Raw genomic sequence first — 22,332 nt, forward strand, 5'->3', positions numbered from 1 at the left:
GCCAGCCCCAACTCCCACCCTCCCTCTTCACTGTCCACAGACGAGTGAGAAAATGGCACCGACGCGGGTACCTTTTATAGAATCCAAAACCCGCAAGAACCAGAAGGCGGGATGATGACGTTTTGCCTCGATTTCAGATCCGAGTCAGGCGGGAAAAGTCGAGCCCGACTCGGATACGACTCGGATCGGGGGGGCTCGGATTTCAGAAATCCGAACCCGCTCACCCCTAGTTTACAGACTGTGCATGCGCCGTCTGTAGCTTTTAGCCCGCACATGCGCAGTTAAGACTTCCAGACGCCACAGACATTTTGAGGCTGCATTCCTGTTGATGATGTTTCCATAGAAACCCAGCAGCCGCGAGGCATGTTGGGCTTACTTTGGGGTGCCGGGAGGACAGCGCTGGCCAAACACCACCGAACCACTGTTTATCGGAAGGCACTGGCTGATGAATTGAAATACGGTAAACGAGTGCTATTTTAGACATAGCGTTCGATGATAAATGCAGAAACAAGCCATCTGATATGAGGGGGTGAAGTGCTGATATCGTGGCTTAAAAACACAGCGATATCAGCAATAATAAATACAGACAACACTTAAATTTCACTTTATAGTATAAATCTTGTTGAAAAATGGGGACCTTAGGCCCTGGTTCAGACCCGTTCGCTAGCAAGTGATCGCTCAGAGCGAGCAATGTTTTTCAATGTGCACATGCGTACACTTCGTATTGCGCATGCGCGAACTAGAACGAGCGATGGGGAAACTCTCGCTCACCAAGCATAGACAGCCCAGCTGAATGAGTGACAGGTCAAGCCGTTTGTGGGTGATAACAGGGGCAGGCCACTGGAAACGGGGGAGTGGACGTGCCTAAGAATCTTAATGCTGTTTCAGAGGCGTGCATAATTAACAGCCAGCATTATAGGACACATCACTTGTTAGAAATATACACTAAAGTACTCGCAGTGCTTGCGGCATGGTATAGTCAACCTCAAGCGCTGCGAACGCATCCGATGGTGCTCGATGTACCAATGGTTTCATGCAGTTCCTGGAGATGATGTACACAAGTGGGCGTCTTAAGACAGGCTGTTGGGCATCTACAAACAAAAAGTGATCGCTCGCCAAAACAAAGTGGGAGTGCTTATGACTTGTCCTGCGAGCGGCTGCCCTGACGTCACTTAGCTGAATTTCCATACGCTCGGAGCAAGTGAATGGGTCTGAATCAGGCCCTTAGTTCATTCAATTCTGCCAGTTAATTGCAAGAGTTGTATAGTCCCTATTGAAAATTTTATATGTTCAAGAAAAATGTTAAATGTATAGATAGACAGTGGACTTTTCTATCTGCCTGTTTAATGAAAACACAAAGGAAAGAAAACTGCACAACATTTGTACTTATGTAATAAAGAACTAATTGGCAAAGACAAGCAAGTGACCTAGGCTTTCTACTAGCGCAAAGCAACTAAAAAATCAGTGTGCAGTAACTGCACAATTGTGGTTTGTCTAATAGGGATAGTATTGAATACCCTATGAAATGTATGAAAAATCATCATGTAAAAGAGCTATATGCAATACAATCTCTGATCACTCTAATGTTGGGATGGCTATTGGTGGGCTGTCCATCGATAGTTCCATCGGTGATTATCATAGATGGCACAAAACCATCTATGGTGAACCCACGGGGGGCTGCCGGCAAATCAAAATTGGGAAAGGGCTTAGCAGGCTGCTGGGGGTGGGGCTTAGCTCTGTGCAATCAGAAAAAAACATTGGGTCCTAGTCTGCCATAGATGGTGGAGAACCATTAGATCTCTGCCATTTGCAATGGCCATCCTGATTCTAATTAATTCCACACAATACAGAGAACATTGTATTGACCACCTTAAAATACAGAGAGCATATAATTGACCTCCATACAATACACAGAGCATCCTAGAGACAATCATATGATAAAGAAAACTTCTTAGTGGCCACCATACAGTACAGGGAGCATCTTAGTGACTGCTTTATAGAGAGTGTTAGAGTATCTTAGGGGGGGACTAAATTAGACATGATAAAATCTTGGTCGATTGACTTAACGCATCCATGGATGCTCCTGCTTAATGTGCAATTTAATAGTGAAAGGCTTATTCCAGTGGTGTAAGCTGTTTTATGTGTGTGGGAAAATAGGGAAATCAACTCTGTAACAAAAAAAGTGCTAACTAACATTGGATAACAGTATATAAATATATTAATGGCCAAAAGCAAAGATTTGGGCACTTAAAAGGTGTCAAATTGCTGATTTTTAATAACAATGAAATCGTGTTTTTCAGCAAATTAATGCTGAAAAATGAATTTGGGTTGCATAAAAAAGGCTGTAAGTTGATTTTTGTCTTATTTTAAGTAGAGATGAGCGAACCCACCCAAACATAAGGGATCCAAGTAGGATCCGAGTCCAGCTCGGGTTTTCTCGCCTAAGGGGTATATTCAATTCGATGTGAAAAGTTCTGTACTTTTCGCATGCCAGACTTTTCGCCAGCATCGCTGGTTTTCAACGTGCCTCTTATCCCCATATTCAATTAGAAATCATCGAAAACGGGACCCGACGAAACTCTAACATGCGAAAAGTGCTTGATTTGGGGAAATCAGCCTGACACCCCCAAAAGATGCACTGACATTGGGGATCACTATAGATACCCCCCAATAGCCCTGCTGAAGGTATTTGGGGTACTTAAATGATCTCAATAGCTGCTATTTAGCATCTTTGCATAAGTGGCAAAGAATAGCATTTAGCATTATTTTGGGGTGAAAATAAGTAGTTCCAGCAAATTTGGGGTACACGAAAATGGGTGCTAGCATATTTTAAAGTTGCTAAAGTGAAGTTTTAAAAAACTTAAAAAATTTACCTGCCGCAAGCAAAGGCAAACTTAAAAACACCTGGGGCATACTCTGGAGTCTATTTCACTAGTTTTTAAGTTTGTCCCCCAACTTTGGACTTTTACACCCCCAAAATTAAAGTACTTTTTTAGGGTGATCTAAAGTATTTTTTAAACTTTTGTTTTATGCAGTTTACCTTTGGGGGACTGTCCCAAGGGTGCAGGGGGGTTCCCGCAACTTTGCACCCCAAAACCCCAATTCTGCACTATTTTTCGACACCTAATAATAGGCAACATTTTTTCGCTGGTTCCATTGCATTGAGTTTCCGCACCGGCGAAAAGTCTTCGGAATTGAATACTGAAGAAACTTTTCGCATGGCGAAATGATGTCACTCGTGGATTCTAACTTTTTACCGCTAATTGAATACGGCACTAACTCGGAATCCAAAACATCATCATCCCGCTGTCAGATTCTCGTGGGTTTTGAATTGTATATAGGTCCCGGTTATTGGCGCCATTTAAATTCTGGTTGTGAATAGTGTAGGGAGAACAGACGTGCTCTGTGCAGCTGTCTGTTCATGGGTGCAGTTTTGTCGGGCTGGAGCTGCAGTACATAAAGGGGGGCTACTGTGTTGTCCATAAAGGTCCTGGGGCTGCAGTACATAAAGGAAGGCTGCAGTATATAAAGGGGTGCTGCTGTGTTGTACTGTCCATCAAGGGGCTATGGCTGCAGTACATAAAGGGATGCTTTGTCATCCAGGGGTGCTGTTCCCCAGTGTAAAAAAAATAAAAGTTAAAATGAATAATTAATTTAATTATCATTCCACAAAAAATAAAAAAGATCTTTTAAAAATAAATTGTGTGCGCTAGCTACGCTATTATTGTTCAGTGTCACTTCCGGCCAGACCAGTTTTTTTCTTTTCTTATTCATAAAAAATATTATGGCACTGTAAGTGGTAGCGCAGTGTTTTACTGATAAAAAATCTTGTGACACTAAGTGATAGCACAGTGTGTTATTCTTTTCCTATTCATAAAAATATTGTGACACTGTAGGTCATTTATACAGCAGTGTAATATTTAAAATTGGTACAAATTGATGTGTGTGCTGTGCCCCACTTTGTATTTGTTGATATGGAGAATGATCAGTTGAGAGCAGGAACCACATACTAGTACTGCTGGAGCTGCTGCCAGTGCCACCAGTCATGATGATACCAGTCTGTCTACATCATCTACTAAAGCCGATGCTTATAGGGCTTAAGTCAGTGCATCTAAAATCAATGAACCAATTTTTTACAGTGGTAAATAAAAAAACATCAAAGGGAAAGTTAGCTGCAGAAAGACATAAAATTGTTAATATGCCTTTCACCACACAAAGGGGTAAATTTACTAAAGTGAGAGTTTTTAGAAGTGAGTTTTAGAAGTAATGTTGCCCATAGCAACCAATCAGATTCTACTTAACATTTAACTAGCACCTTCTAGAAGATAATAGCTAGAATCTGATTGTTGCTATTAGTAAATTTACCCAAAAGTGGCAAGGAAAGGCTAAGGCTTTATTTATGACTGGTGGTTCTGCCTCTTATGATAATTTAAGCACAAGTGAACATGCTGACATAGAAATCGAGGATGCTTCTGTGGAAGTGCACCAGGATGAAGAGGTGCCCAAATCCAGACAACAATTGTCAAGCTATCTGTACCCTTTGTAAAGCCAGAATAAGTAGATGTAGGAACCTTAACTATCTAGGAACCTCCTCCCTGTCACGTCATCTGCAGCAAAAATCAGAACATTTGACTAAAAAAGTACCAACAAGCAGTCCAGCGTCAGCTAGCTCCCTTCTTTTTGCTAGATCCAAGCTCCAGCCATCTTCACCACCAACACATTCATCAACAATATCCTCAATCATGAAGTGATTGGTTTTTTTTGGGCCCCCAGAAGACAAGCTACCAATGGGCAGCTGACATTGTTGGCAATGATCTCTATGTGCACAAACTGGCTTTACAGAGGCAAGATGTTGTCGCTATCATCATCTGATTCCTCACCCTCATCAGTGTCTACATCATCTTTCATCACACAATATTAATTAGTCCACACTGGAATCCACCATTACAGGTGCCTCTGTAATTTTTGGACGGAATTGGCGGTAAAGGTCTTTGTCATGGAATTTGTAGTTCATTTTAATGAACATCATCTTTTCCACATTTAGAGGAAGTTGCCTCCTACGCTGATTGCTGACAAGGTTCCTGGCTGTGCTAAAAACTCTTTCTGAGTACACACAGAAGGGTGAGCAGCTCTAGTAAAGCAGAGCCAGTTTGTGCAAGGGCCTCCAAATTGCCATTTTTTCCTGCTAGTAGTCTGACATGCCTATTTGGATGCTATCACTAAAAATAGTCCTCAACCATTCTTTGAATGGTGACTGTATCAGATGGAGTCACGATAGAGGTCTCATTCATTTAATTGTAGGCAATACTTTTAGACCCGACCAGATGTCAAAACTTGGTTGTGTAGACTCACCTGCATCACCAGTGGGTCTATTGGGAAAGTTTAGTTTTTCCTTGGCAGTCGCACTTGCTGGAGAAACTGAAGGAGGAGCCATCACTGCATCACATTCCACTTGAGCTGACAATTTGCATACCAACAGGTCTTGTCCATTGGGAAGAAAGACACAACATATGACTTAAACCTAGGATCGAGCACAGTCACCAAAATGTATTGATCCAATTGGAAGGTTCTGACAACCCTTGGTTCCTGGTGAAGCGAATAAAGGTCTTTATCTATAAGTCCAACGTACTTTGCAGATTCGCTTTGTTTCAGCTCCTCCTTCAGTTTTTCAAGTTGCTTTTCCAACAGTCTAATTAGGGGAATTATCTGACTCAAGCTGGCAGTATCTCTACTCACTTTGCAGGTGACTACTTTGAATGGTTTCAGCACTTTGCCCAAAATGGAAATTATTTTCCACTGAGCTTGAGTAAGATGCATTCCCCCTCCTCTTCCTATGTCACAGTTCGCTGTGTAGCTTTGGATGGCTTTTTTCTGTTCCTTCATCTGCTGAAGCATATAAAGGGTGGAGTTCCACCTTGTAACTACCTTTTGCTTCAGCTGGTGGCAGGGCAAATTTAACATTTCTTGCTGGTTGCAATCTTCTACATGCACCTGCTGAATGGCAAAAATGTCCAGAACTTTTTTGGGCCCGAGAGAGCATCTCCTGCCTGGCCCTGTCATTTAAAAAAAAAAACACCAAGTTGATTGCATGAGAAAAACACAGGATATGTTGGAATTCACCCAGGTGTAATGCTCTCACAATATTGGTGGCGTTGTCAGAATTGACTAATCCTGAGAAGAGTTCAAGCAGGGTAAGCCATTTTGCAATGACTTCCCTTAGTTTTTCTAAAAGGGTGTCAGCTGTATGCCTCTTAGTGAAACTGGTGATACACAGAGTAGCCTGCCTCTGAATGAGCTGCTGTTTCTTAGATGCTGCTGCTGTTGGTGCTGCTGAAGGCAATACACCCACCCAGTGGGTTGTTACAGTCATGTAAGCTTGCATTTGCTCTGTTCCGCTTGTCCACATATCTGTTGTTAAGTAGACAGTGGGTACAACGGCATTTTGGAGGACACTAATTAATTTTTTGAACATCCCCGTACAGGCTGGAATTGCTTTCCATCAATTGCTCCCCCACAGTTTGGGAAATTCCATTTGCGATCAAATTCCTCAGAAATGGTTTGCCACTCCTTCACCATTGATGGAACTAGAATAAACAAAGAAAATAAAATATATTAACACATGATATTTATACTATTTTTTTCTATATCTCCTCCAACATTTCTGAGAGGCATGGATGGAACCAGCATTGGGAGGGTGTGCTGGTTCTTGTATTACTATTTGAGAGCCAACTCACCTAGGAGGTGCCCCAGAAACCTCCAACTTATACATATATTTATGTAGGTGCTGTTATTATGTAGCATAACAGTATGCAATTCTATGACCCAGAGTGTGTGCTATTATCATGTTGCATTAGGGACGCCAGTATAGAGGAGCCTTGACGCTGGCCTGATCGTGTAACCATATATTTTCTGCAAATGTATGCAACAAGTACCTCTGATTTTCTATTATCATGTAGTATTCAAGTTTTTTTGATGGTATTTTGCAGTGTTCTGGGGGGGGGAAACTTTTATTATTTTTTTTCCCTTGTAGTTCAGAGTAAACCCCTCCCCTTACAAGCACTTGTGAAATAGCATTAAGTTGATATGAGTAACCACTAATTTGTATTGCTGTTCTGAGAGGCATGGATGGAACCAGCATTGGGAGGGTGTGCTGGTTCCTGCATTGCTATTTAGAGGTTCCTGGAGTACCTCCTAGGTGAGTAGGCTCTCATATATATAAATATATATATATATAAGCTATGTATGTGCTGTTATCATGTAGCACAACAGTATGCAATTATATGACTGTTATGATCCCCTGAGAAACTCTTGCTAATACAAGAGATCAGCAGTTGCAACAGTGGTGTTTCAGAATATGGCGTAGCCTTGAGGGCTGATGATTACTTGGCTGAGGTGCAGCCTTGTGACTGAGTTGCAGCCTTGAGAGCTGATGTGGACTTGGCTGAGGTGTGGCCTTGGGACTGAGTTGCAGCCTTGAGGGCTGATGTGTACTTGGCTGAGGTGCGGCCTTGAGGCCAAGTTGCCATCTTGAGGGCTGATATGTACTTGGCTGAGGTGTGGCCTTGTGGCAGAGTTGCAGCCTGGAAGCTGATGTGTACTTGGCTGAGGTGTGGCCTTGTGGCCGAGTTACAGCCTTGACAGCTGATGTGTACTTGGCTGAGGTCCAGCCTTGTTGCCAAGTTGCAGCCTTGAGGGCTGATGTGTACTTCACTGAGGTGCGGCTTTGTGGCCGAGTTGCAGCCTTGAGAGCTGATGTTTACTCGGCTGGGGTGAGGCCTTGTGGCCAAGTTGCAGCCTTGGGGCTGATGTGCACTTGGCTGTTGTGACCAAGATGCTTGAGGGCTGATGTGTACTTGGCTGGAGTGAGGCCTTGTGGCCAAGTTGCAGCCTTGGGACTGATGTGTACTTGGCTGAGGTGCGGCCTTGTGGCTGAGTTGCAGCCTTAAGGCTGATGTGTACTTGGCTGAGTTGCTGCCTTGCGGACTGATGTGTACTTGGCTGAGGTGCAGCCTTGTGGCCAAGTTGCAGCTTTGAGAGGTGATGTGTACTTGGCTGGGGTGAGGCCTTGTGGCCAAGTTACAGCCTTGGGGATGATGTGTACTTGGCTGTTGTGACCAAGTTGCAACCTTGAGGGCTGATGTTTACTCGGCTGGGGTGAGGCCTTGTGGCCAAGTTGCAGCCTTGGGACTGATGTGTATTTGGCTGTGGTGCGGCCTTGTGGCCAAGTTGCAGCCTTGGGGCTGATGTGTACTTGGCTGGGGTGTGGCCTTGTGGTCAAGTTGCAACTGAGACAGTCATGAGAGTCTTTTGCATAGCTGTGGCACTCAGACGCTGCAGTGCGCTGAGACCATTGTGATGTTAATAGGGGTGAGCGGGTTCGGATTTCTGAAATCCGAACCCCCCCGAGCCCCCCCGATCCGAGTCCGATCCGAATCAGGCTCGACTTTTCCCGCCTGACTCGGATCTGAAATCGAGGCAAAACGTCATCATCCCGCCTTCCGAGTCTCGCGGGTTTTGGATCCTATATAAGGTACCCACGTCGGCGCCATTTTCTCACTCGGCTGTGGACAGTGAAGAGGGAGGGTGGGAGTTAGGGCTGTGTAGTGTAGTGTAGTGTAGTGTAGTGCTGCTGTTGTCCACTACTTCAAAGTCCATAGGGGCTGGCTGTGTTGTGCTGTGCTGCTGTTGTTAATAGGGGCTGTGTCCACTACTTCAAAGTCCATAGGGGCTGGCTGGACTGTGTTGTGCAGTCAGTTCTCCATAGGGGCTGTGTCCACTCCAAAGTCCTGTGCAGTGTCCCAGTCCTAAAGGAGTGCTGCAGTGTTGTCCAGGGGGTGCTCTGTCCATCAGGGGTGCTCCCCCCAAGTGCTAAAAAAATAATATATTTTCTGTGTTTGTGAATTGTGTGCGCAGTAGCCGCACGTGCATCAACAAAGTAGTGCCAAGCGTGCGCCTGTGTCATAAGTAAAGGGCCGGCTGGCTTGACCGTTAAGGGTGCTGTAACCCCCGAAAGTACACTCCAGTCCAAACCAAAAAAAAAATTATTTTCTGTGTTTGTGAATTGTGTGCGCAGTAGCCGCACGTGCATCAACAAAGTAGTGCCAAGCGTGCGCCTGTGTCATAAGTAAAGGGCCGGCTGGCTTGACCGTTAAGGGTGCTGTAACCCCCGAAAGTACACTCCAGTCCAAACCAAAAAAAAAATTATTTTCTGTGTTTGTGAATTGTGTGCGCAGTAGCCGTACGTGCATCAACAAAGGAGCAGCGCCAAGCGTGCGCCTGTGTCCCATAAGTAAAGAGCCGGCTGGCTCATTTCTTAAAGGGTGGTGTAACCCACAAAGTGCACTACTCTCCAGCAAAAATAAAATAATATTTTCTGTGTTTGTGTGCGCTTTAGCCGCACGTATATATATCAATATAACATAAATGGAGGACCAAACTTTCTCCGATAAAAATAAAATAGGGAAAGATCAAGAACCACTTCCTCCTAGTGCTGTTGCTGCTGCTGGGAGTTGTTCATCATCCCAGAGAGGAAGTAGGAACATCACTACTTTTACTAAACAATTGACCCTCCAACAGTCCCTAGCGATGAGGATGAAGTACGACAGCAGTCATCCTGAAGCAAAACGTATAACTGAGGCCTTGACTGCTATGTTGGTGTTAGACGTGCGTCCGGTATCCGACATTAGTGCAGTGGGATTTAGACAATTGATGGAGGTAGTGTGTCCTCGGTTCCAAATCCCGTCTAGATTCCACCTGCATCCTCAAAGCAGCAGCGACAAGCGTGCGTCTGTCTGTTAAAGGGTGGTGACACCCTCAAAGTGTGCTACACAAACAATTAAAATATTCTTCTTTTTTCTGTCTATGTGAATTGTGTGGGCTGTAGCCGCACCTGCATCCTTAAAGCAGCAGCGACAAGCGTGCGTCTGTCTGTTAAAGGGTGGTGACACCCTCAAAGTGTGCTACACAAACAATTAAAATATTGTTCTTTTTTTTCTGTCTTTGTGAATTGTGTGGGCTGTAGCCGCACTTGCATCCTCAAAGCAGCAGCGACAAGCGTGCGTCTGTCTGTTAAAGGGTGGTGTAACCCTCAAAGTGTGCTCCACAAACAATAAAAATATTCTTTTTTTTTTCTGTCTTTGTGAATTGTGTGGGCTGTAGCCGCACTTGAATCCTCAAAGCACCAGCGACAAGCGTGCGTCTGTCTGTTAAAGGATTACATCGGTGACAGCATCCAAGTAGGCATGTCAGACAGTCCGTACCTGTACTGGCAGGAAAAAGAAGCAATTTGGAGGTCCCTGTACAAACTGGCTCTATTTTACCTGAGTTGCCCCCCCTCCAGTGTGTACTCCGAAAGAGTGTTTAGTGCAGCCGGGAACCTTGTCAGCGAAAGGCGTAGGAGGTTGCTTCCACAAAATGTGGAGAAGATGATGTTCATAAAATGAATTATCAACTCTTCCAGGGAGACCAGCCTCCAGAACGTACAGAGGGACCTGTGGTTCCAGCAGGGACGAATTAATACTCTGTGAGGATGAGGATGTACACACTGAAGAGGGTGAGGAATCGGTGGATGAGGAGGATGAGGATGACATCTTGCCTCCGTAGAGCCAGTTTGTGCAGGGACAAATAAATTGCCAGCTTGTTTTGTGGGGGCCCAAACAAACCAATCATTTCAGCCACAGTTGTGTGGCAGACCCTGGCGCTGAAATGATTGGTTTGTTAAAGTGTGCATGTCCTGTTTATACAACATAAGGGTGGGTGGGAGGGCCCAAGGACAATTCCATCTTGCACCTCTTTTTTTTCTTTGCATTATGTACAGTTTGGGGCCTAGTTTTTCAATGCCATCCTGTCTGCCACTGCAGTTTCACGCCTAGATGGGTCACGTGTTTGTGCCGCCCACTTGTGTCGCTTAGCATAGTCATCCAGCTACCTCGGTGCAACCTTTTGGACATAAAAACACTATTGTGAGGTGTGAGGTATTCAGAATAGACTGGAAATGAGTGGAAATTAAGGTTATTGAGGTTAATAATAGCATAGGAGCAGAAAAACCTACAAATTCTGTGATTTTAGCTGTTTTTATGCCTTTTTTAAAAAAAATACAGATCCAAAACACAAAACCCAGAACCCAAAACACGCAAGGGTGGTTTTGGCAAAACCAATCCAGATCCAAAACACGAAGAAAGATCCAGATCCAAAACCAAAACACAAAACACGAAAAGTGGCCGGTGCACACCCCTAGATGTTAATAACTAAAAGTCCACTCAGATGCTGCAGTGCAGCTGAGACTGCCGAAATATTAGTAACAAAAGTCCACTCAGATTCTGCAGTGCGGCTGAGACTGCACAGACACTGCAGTGTAGCGGAGATAGCCGTAATGGTAAATGGCGAGGTCCACTCAGACGCTATAGTGCAGCTGAGACAGCTGGGATACACTCTGGACAGGAGGAACTGGAATTGGAACACAACACAAGGATGAATTCCACACACAGGAACCGGAAGGCCTTGTACTAAATGCTATAGCTGGCACCGCAGCAGAGAACCTGCAGGAGTAAATAGAAGGATCCAATAGGAGTGAGGCAGAGGTGATGGAGCAGTCAAGTGGGAGACCTCATGGTGAAGCATCCTGGTGTCCTGGTCTCCTAGCATCAGATGGATGAGGGCTTTGAATCTCTATTATGATGTAGAATTCAAGTTTTTCTGCTGGTATTTTGCAGTGTGCTGGCGAAAATCTTTTTCTTTTTATTCCCTTGTAGTTCAGAGTAAACCCCTACCCTTACAAGCACCTGTGAAATTGTAATGTAATGTAATGTATATATTTATGTATGTGCTGTCATCATGTAGCACAACAGTATGCAATTACATGACCCAGAATGGGTGCTATTATCATGTAGCGTTAGGGACACCAGTATAGAGGAGCATTCACGCTGGCCTGGCGATTAACCATATATTTGCAAATGTTTGCAACAAATACCTTCTGAATTTCTATTATCATGTAGTATTCAAGTTTTTCTGATGGTATTTTGCAGTGTGCTGGGGGGAAATCTTTTTTCCCCTTGTATATCTGTCCATCGGCTGTGCTGCACAGCCAATGCGATATGTCTGTGAACGACGTCGTTCACAGACATATCGTCTGTACACACTGGCCAACGTGCCGCAGATATATTGGCCAGTGTGTACCCAGCTTTATAGTCCAGTGCTTTCCTGCAGCTGGATCTGTAGTAATACACATTCAGCACAAACCTGCGTACTGATCACCGGAGATATTCTCAGCACAAACCTGCGTACTGATCACCGGAGATATTCTCAGCACAAACCTGCGTACTGATCACCGGAGATATTCTCAGCACAAACCTGCGTACTGATCACCGGAGATATTCTCAGCACAAACCTGCGTACTGATCACCGGAGATATTCTCAGCACAAACCTGCGTACTGATCACCGGAGATATTCTCAGCACAAACCTGCGTACTGATCACCGGAGATATTCTCAGCACAAACCTGCGTACTGATCACCGGAGATATTCTCAGCACAAACCTGCGTACTGATCACCGGAGATATTCTCAGCACAAACCTGCGTACTGATCACCGGAGATATTCTCAGCACAAACCTGCGTACTGATCACCGGAGATATTCTCAGCACAAACCTGCGTACTGATCACCGGAGATATTCTCAGCACAAACCTGCGTACTGATCACCGGAGATATTCTCAGCACAAACCTGCGTACTGATCACCGGAGATATTCTCAGCACAAACCTGCGTACTGATCACCGGAGATATTCTCAGCACAAACCTGCGTACTGATCACCGGAGATATTCTCAGCACAAACCTGCGTACTGATCACCGGAGATATTCTCAGCACAAACCTGCGTACTGATCACCGGAGATATTCTCAGCACAAACCTGCGTACTGATCACCGGAGATATTCTCAGCACAAACCTGCGTACTGATCACCGGAGATATTCTCAGCACAAACCTGCGTACTGATCACCGGAGATATTCTCAGCACAAACCTGCGTACTGATCACCGGAGATATTCTCAGCACAAACCTGCGTACTGATCACCGGAGATATTCTCAGCACAAACCTGCGTACTGATCACCGGAGATATTCTCAGCACAAACCTGCGTACTGATCACCGGAGATATTCTCAGCACAAACCTGCGTACTGATCACCGGAGATATTCTCAGCACAAACCTGCGTACTGATCACCGGAGATATTCTCAGCACAAACCTGCGTACTGATCACCGGAGATATTCTCAGCACAAACCTGCGTACTGATCACCGGAGATATTCTCAGCACAAACCTGCGTACTGATCACCGGAGATATTCTCAGCACAAACCTGCGTACTGATCACCGGAGATATTCTCAGCACAAACCTGCGTACTGATCACCGGAGATATTCTCAGCACAAACCTGCGTACTGATCACCGGAGATATTCTCAGCACAAACCTGCGTACTGATCACCGGAGATATTCTCAGCACAAACCTGCGTACTGATCACCGGAGATATTCTCAGCACAAACCTGCGTACTGATCACCGGAGATATTCTCAGCACAAACCTGCGTACTGATCACCGGAGATATTCTCAGCACAAACCTGCGTACTGATCACCGGAGATATTCTCAGCACAAACCTGCATACTGATCTCTAGTATACCCTCAGTATAACTGCATACACATTTCTAGAATTCCCGCAGTACTGATTGCATATCCTTTTCTAAGTGACTCCTTTCCCGTTACTGCATACGTAACTCCAGTGTCTCCTGTTGTCTTTAGTCACGCAGTCTCCTTGCTAGTCAATGGGTACCTGACCAAAGGGCCGCAACCTGCCTGCTGGGTGCAGAGCGAAGCCAGGGCCGGATTGGCCATCTGGCTCTTCTGGCAAATGCTTGAGGAGGGCGGAAGTGTCCCCGCCCTCCAGCCCCTGCAGCTGGATTCATTATATAGGACACGGAAGGGGTGGTGGCAGTGATGGGGTGGTGCGCTCTGCTTTGCCGGAAGAAGATGGGGGCATGCTGCAGGGTCAGGCCCCCGTGACTCGCGGCATGCCCCCTTGAAACTTAACCACACCCCCTTCATGAGCGCATGCACCTAAGACGGGCGGACTGCTGGGGCTGATCTACAGCCCCAGTCCGTCCCTGAGCGAATCCCAATTGGAGGGGTCACTGGCGAAGACCACCCAGTAAGTTAGACTCCACGCCTTTGGTCAGGTCTTGACAACACTTGGTCCTAGCTGATGAGGAAGACTTACATTCATCCTCTTCGTTTGCTGCTCTCTTCACCTCCTGATACCTAGACTTCCAATCCTCTGGCTGAGGATCCACAGAAGCAAATCGTGATAACACTAACTCGGGCAACAAAATCACCAACATTTTTGCACAAGTATGATGCGTGGCCGAAGTTCAGATAAGAGATCTATCCCAGCTCCGGGAATGGGTTGCTGCTTCATTACTAGAACATTTAAGTAGGTATTTGCCTTCCTTAGGGTCCTTCACAGATACTGGGAATCCTCCAACTTTGACGATCAAATGATAGGGGATTCCCCATATATATGTATAGCCATTGTCCCGCAAAGCCCTGGTAATCTCTTGAGAACAGTAGAAGGGGATAAGGTCTCTACTCTTGAGAACAGTAGAAGGGGATAAGGTCTCGATTCAGACCCGCACGCTAGATGCGTTCGCACGCAGCCGCTCAGCTGCTATTATATGTATCGGCAGCGATTGCACAGCAAGACAAGAGGACACCCACCATGGCTTAGTGTGCGGCAGCAGTGCGATCGCAAGCTAGTCTGGGGTGCAAAGGTGGGGAAACCACTCAGAACCCCTGGGACAGCCCTCAAAGGACAACTGTCTTCAAAAAAATCCTGGGAAAAAACTTAAGAACACCCCAAAAAAGTACTTTCATTTTGTGGGTGAAAAAACACAGGGAACAAGCATAAAAACTAGCAAAATATACTTCTTGGGGATCTGCAAGGTGTTTTAAGAATTGCAGGTGCATGCAACAGGTGCGTTTTTCAAGTTTTTTAAAACTTCACTTTAGAGACTTTAAAATATGCTAGCTCCCATTTTCAAATACCCCAAATTAGACAGGACTACTTATTTTCACCAAAAAATACTGCTTTATGCCATTCTTCACCACTTTTACAAGGACACTAATAACAATGATTTAAAACAACTTCAGTACCCCAAAGTTTTATTAGGGCAATTTGGACACATCTACATTGATCCCCAATGTTAGTGCATCTTTTTGGGTGGGTTCATGGTGGTTTACCTAATTCTGAAAGCACTTTCCGCCTGTTCTTAATTTGCCGCTTGCCATTTTCGCATGGTTTGGAATTGAATACAACGAATAGCGGGGACGTGCACAATAAGTTTCCAGGTCCAAAACACGCAATGTCGGTGAAAAGTCGGGAATGCGAAACTAATTGAATACGGCCCATAGTGTGTTAACACGTCAGAGAGATAGGTACATAAACAGCACTGGGTCTAGTGAATGGTTAATCAGCAGATATTTGTAACAGGACAATTCAACATAGTATGTCACAAATGCACAAGGTGGCAGTATTGTAGCAAAATTCAAATTAGAGAAATAGGAGCTAAAACATATCATTAAAATAGGCGTAAAATAATATGACTGTGTATAGAAAACAGTAGTAGCTTAAAAATACTTAATATTTATAAAAAGCACAATATATAAGGCCAATAATTGCCTGTTCCAGCTTGTGCTCTATAAATACAGAAAAAGTGTCCCGCTGTGAGTGGCAGTAGCTCAGGGTCCCAACAATGTGAAAAGGTGTCAAGATAAAACTCTGTAAAGAGGCTACAGAAGGGGCACAATGAAACTCTGTGTTCCACTTGGGAAAGGGAGGGAGCCTTGCTCTGTGTTGTTGAGTGCCTATAGCCCTAGACACTCTGCGTAGTAATTGGAGTTACCAATTGTGAAGTCCTCTTGCTATATACAGTGTTATGAGCAGCCTCTGTGGAGGGCTAAGGCTAGTGGAGCCAGACTGGACCCAGTGGCGTCCCTACCCACAGTAAAACCATTGGATACAGTTTCACAGCATGCGGGGAAAGGTGCTGGACATATACGGTCACAAAGGCAAGAGAACCCATTTAAAACTGGGCTTGCAACTCCAAAAGAACCACGGCTGCTTGGATGTGTGTCTGCTCAATTTGGCTGTCAACCCCGACCCATTGATTCACATATTTATAATACTGGGAGGTCTGTTTTATCTCATTTTATATAATTGACCATCAAGTTGTTACAGATCTCAAAAATATTTCTTGTTCTTAATTAAGTTTAAACATAATATTACTACTATCATCACTATGGGAGGGATGCATTAAGTATCGCATTTTGGATGCAATGCATCCTGCCAATGATTGCATGCATACCGGTCTTTAGTAATGCCGTATGCATAAATATTTACGTAAAGGGCAGCTCTTCCTATAAGAGCTGTCATTTGTGGTATAGGGACTTCCAGGTTCATGACCCGGGAGTCATTCACTGCATGTGCGGGTATTGGCCAGCGCATGCACGAGCCGCAGGGGACCCTGGGAGGTATCCTATTTGATCCCTCCTGGGGAAAACTCCCAAAAAGAAGCCCATAGGCTTCTATTAGGCAACACCATCTATAGATGGCGTTGTCTATTGGGTGCTTCGCTTTCCTGAGCTTGGTGCATATAGAAAATGTGGTCAAACATCCAAAAACTGCACTTTTGAAGGACTGACCACATTTTTTGTGGTCGATTTTGTGGTCATTTGATATTCCACATTTAAACACTCATTATAGGTGAATTATCTGTACCTGTATTAACCCAGTGTTATTGTGCAACCTATTCCTACCTGTTAATAAACCCACAAACCTTGTTAAGGTATTCTATGTGTGGACTGACCTCCATTACACACTGCTGACACCTATACCATCCATAAGTTCTGCAAATACATGGGTCCTTGCATATTAGTTTATTAACAGTTCTTTATTGCCTGCTTCAACTATATACCATTAAGTGTCCCAGTAACAAAGTTGTTAATATCACATGCACTGAAATGTTAACTTCCAATATTGTTTAAAAGCACTAAATCTATATATCTTAAATAGTGTCAGTAATGCTTCAATGAATTTTAGTGTAATTACAATAAGTGTGTGAAGAAAACCATTGTTCATTCAACTGTTCTTTTTCGATGATATTTTCACTTGGTGTTACTAATATGGTTTTACATAAGAAAATAATCTTTTAAGTTAGTGTTACCCCAAATAAATATATAGTGAATGTTAAAGTGTGCTGTATTATCACAGGTCTGATATATCCTGGATGCAGTATATTTTCAGGAATCTGCTCCTGGTCTGGCACTCCTGACTGACAGCACTTTTGCATCTTCCCTCCTTCACAGTATAACAGAGAGGCAAAGATATTTTCCCCACATACAAAATTGCAGACAGAATGTATGCAAAAATATTTTTTAATTTATTTCTAATGACCCCTAGTAGTGACTAGAGTTGATCACTTCAGTTCAAATGATTAGTTACCAAGAAGTTCACAGATAGCATATAAATACAGGTTTCAAAAATGCAACATCACATTCACATCTACAGTACTTAATATTATCTTGCTGACTATGCAGAACATACAAATTCACTGGTTCTTCACAGATCAATAGTATGTATCAATAGTTCTACAGACCTACTTGACATTTGACAAGACTATCTACAGACCTTTTTGATATTTCAATATATACTTTTTTACTTGAGCATAAAATAATACAATCACATGGGTTTCTATACACTCATATTAGAATGCAATGTTCAGGACACTATGCAATATAACAGAACTAAAAAAGTATCAATGCAATAATGAAAAACCTAGAAAGGATCAGCTGGAAATTTCTCCCAGTGCTATCAAACTGGACATAAACAATCTTTAAACCACAATGAAATTACGTGCTCCACTGACAGAATACAATACTACAAAAAAAGATATCAGTCCATACAATATGGTTGTATTGTAGTTCTCACGATCTACTGTCTCCAGTATTTCGTAGTTGATTTTCCCCAACCCTCGAAATGTTCTAACAGTAGAGTATATTTCAAAATCTCCACCTTCATAAAATACAGTAAACCCAAAGTCCTAAACCATAGAAGTCCTCTTTAATATGATGAAAGGTTAGAAACAGGGGTCACCCTTACTGTGATATATAACCAAAAGATGCTCACATGAATGCTTACATCATCATTTTATTTCCATGCATATAAAGGTATCTTTACCCTCTCATATGTTTAATCCAACAATGGATCACCACATGCTCAGGATGAAAAATGTCAAGCTTACATGTATGCTTACATATATTAAATTCTTTACACTCCTGTAGCAGTTTCTTTGGCCATCCTCGGGCTCTGTATATATATATATATATATATATATATATATATATATATATATATATATATACACACACACACATACAACTTCCAATCCACTCCAGAATAATTCAAAATTAACACTTAATAGGTTAAAAATAGGACATAATATTATGTACAGACTTTCACTACCAGGAAGATTTTCCTGAATCCAGGACATAACAGAGTGAAAACTTGGGGCCCAAGTATCCTCACCATGTAGTACTGGTCACTGTAAATACTAGAATGAACCAAGAACACCACACCACCAACACATTTTGACTCTATGGCCTTTATCAAGGTGATGGTGTCTGAAATCCAAGCAGTCCATTTATGCCTAGTAGAGTACCACTCCTTCAAATGGGCATGAATCCTAAAACTCCATTGAACTTCCCTTATATTGCTTCCTATATTCCATGTATTTATAGAGTAGTATCAAAGGAGCTAGCAAGGTAAAAAATGCAAAGAAATACATTTAGAAAGCATATAAAATAAAGTAATTCATTTATTACTGTCTACTTATAGTTTCGGAGTACCGGTCCAGTGGTCATGGCCACCGGTATATCGACTAATGAGATCTCTTGAGAGATCAGAACGCTAGGGCTCTATGATATTAGCCTCTAGTGTCTATCATATCCCCAAACTTCCGGTATACGTTCCAACGAGAAGTACTGGTCAAATGACCAGAGTATTGGTGTCATTGGAGGTTACAACGCTAGGGCTCAGTACAATTAGCCTCTAGCGTTTGTCCCCAAAGTTTCCCTACCTCTGGTATGCATACCAACGGTAGGATAAAGATACCTTTTATATGCATGGAAACAAAGGAATGATGTAAGCATTCATGTGAGAATAATTTGGATATATCGCACTAAGGGTGACCCCTGTTTCTAACCTTTCATGATATTAAAGAGGACTTCTATGGTTTAGGACTTTGGGTTTACTGTATTTTATGAAGTTGGATATTTTGAAATATACTATACAATGAGAATATTTTTTTTCCTTTTTATACACGTGATGTGAATTCCGAGGTTTGGAGAACATCAACTATGAATTATTGGAGAAAGTTGATCACGTGAATGAAGAAGTCTATATATATATATGGACTGATATCTTTTCTTGTAGTATTGTATGCTGTCAGTGGAGCATGTAATTTCATTGTTAAATGATTGTTTATGTCCAGTTTGATTGCACTGGGAGAAATTTCCAGCTGATCCTTTCTTGTGCAAGGTTTTCATTATTGTATTGAAACTATAGTGTTGTGTTATCTTTGTTTTACCTGCGGCAAGATGATGATATATAGAGAAAAAAGAAAACTGATTTTAGATAAATATATTTGAAATATATGATAAGAACACTCAAATAGTACATACAGAAGAAAGTATAGAACAGATTCTGCATAAAATGAAAGAAAGTAAAGTATGTTGGGAGAAGTATATGGCAGAACACCTAATACCCAAAGGACTGACCATTAAAAAAAATAATCCAATGAAGCAGACTCAGAAGAATTTAAACTGCATGGCAACACATTTTAGATTCATGTTCTTTTTCATTAAGTAAATTAATAGTGAAGGAATGGAGGAATACTCTGATGAAAGCAGAAGAAGAAATTGACTATTTGACATCTCTGATTGTACCCTTCAGTATGAAAGAATATAAAAATCTAGAAATAGAATTAGAGCAAAAAATTATAACAAAGGAGAAAGATTATATAATGTAAACAAAGAAAATATATTAGAGATAAATTCCAATCACAAATAGTAGATATGGAAAAAGATTTGTGGGGATAAAATCAAATAAGAAGTTGCAGCTGTACTTCAAGCATTATAATTGAAGAATTGGAAGAACCTTTGAGGAAACAGAAACATACAAAAGGCGTAAACCATTCCACAAAACCTCTAATATATACAAACACAGGTATAGAGAAATCAAAAACACTCTGTACCATAAGAGGCAGAGAGGTCACAACAATACCTATAAAAAATGGGACACAGAAGGTAAGTATAGGAATACATGTAGAAAACCTGAAGAAAATTCCACCAAAATAAGAAGGGAAGACTATCAGAAGGAATAAAGAGGGCCCAGATCAGGGGCGTTTCTATAGAGGAGGGGGCCCATGTGCAGTCTCCGACACGGGCCCCCTCTTCTCTGTCCAGCGGCCAGCAGCACACTGAGCTGTGCGCGGCCAGCACCGGAGTTATAGACTCTGGGCGCTAGAGTGCACCCAGAGTCTATAGAGGATGCGCTGGTCACTGGGAAAATGGCCGTGGCGGCCATTTTCCCTGTACTGTGCATGCGCAAATGATGGGAAAAAGACCACGGTGGACATTTTCCAGTCATTTTTATAGCGCCGAACCCTCGCGTCGACGTGGGACTCTGGAGAGGTAAGTAATTCTATGGGTGCAGGGAGTGCTGTGTGGGGCCACCCTGGACCCAGGGGCCCATGTTCCCTACATTGTTCCCCACACATCCTGCACCCATTATAGATATGCCCATGGCCCAGATCAAGTAATTACATCATACAAGATGAATGGAAAGAAGGGGATCAAAGCTTTCACACACCCACCTATAATAGATATATAGCCTTACAAAGAGATTTTTTTCAGAAGAATCAGGAAGAAAGCATTCAATGAAGATAATTGTTTACAAAAGGAAGAGGAGGGGAAAAAGGGGGAAAGGAACAATAAAAAAAGGAAAGACAAAGAAATCAAACAAATTTAACACAAATACAAATATATTGCCCGACTGTACCATAATAGAGGCAGACAATAGGGTTTTTAACCTGAGTTCCCATCTTTTGAGCAAAGATGAAATGTCAGTTCTACAATGGGGCCTTAAGTATGCACCACATAGTAGAATAAATAAATTCGATACCTACAAGGACCTACAGAAGTTTATTAGAAACTTAACACTGAAAAAATATTTTCTCACTGAAAGAGAAGCAAGTTCAGAAATAAGAGTTTAGAATTTAGACCAAAATCTACCATCAACCCGATACATGCCAGAGGGTGCTTCATTGATACCTTTAATAAGCTAGTGAGTGAAGATTTTAAAAAAATTAAACCAGAATAGAACAAACAACCAAACTTAACTAAACTGGAACGTTACACCATCAAGACTTTGGAGAAAAATTATAATATTAATATCAAACCAGCAGATATAGGGGGGGGGGATATTGTGGTGATGAATAAAGCGGATTATGATAAAGAGGTATTACAAGAACTAAATGACAGAACAACCTATAAATTCCTTCGAGGGGATCCAAGTTCCAGGACAGGAAAAGAACTGACCCTTGTGGTAAATAAATATCAGAAGCAGGGAACTATTCCAAAAAAAGGAATTCAATTTTATTATTAATGATAATCCCAGTTTACCTGTATTTTACATATTACCAAAAATACACAAAGACGTGAGGAACTCCCTTGGTAGGCCCATTGTGGCTGGAACAGTTTCTATCACTGGAAATCTTTAAGAAAATGTGGTCTACCATTTAAAACCAGAAGTTGTCAAAATAAAATCCTACCTTAAAGATACAATTAATGCCATTAATCATTTAACGGACCTAAAATGGAAAGGATACCTTTTCAGTAACCGCAGATGTAGGGTCACTATACTCAATTATTAATCATCAATCGGGCTGAATGCAGTAAATTATATTCCTGGAGAAAAGCAATATAACAAAATCCAAAAGGGAATTTTTAAATGAAGCTATTGAATAAAAAAAATGTTGGTACAGAGACCGTGTCTATCAACAAGTACAAGAAACAGCAATGGGTATGAGCTTTACCCTAGCCTACGCGAACATATTCATGGGCTATTGGGAGGACCACCATATTTACAATAATAATATTTTTCCAAAATCAAACTGTGGAAATGTTATACAGGTTGAGTCTCCCATATCCAAATATTCCGAAATACGGAATATTCCG

Source organism: Taudactylus pleione, unplaced genomic scaffold (assembly GCF_031769625.1).
Source record: "Taudactylus pleione unplaced genomic scaffold, aTauple2 ptg000935l, whole genome shotgun sequence".
In the NCBI taxonomy this organism is placed as follows: domain Eukaryota; kingdom Metazoa; phylum Chordata; class Amphibia; order Anura; family Myobatrachidae; genus Taudactylus; species Taudactylus pleione.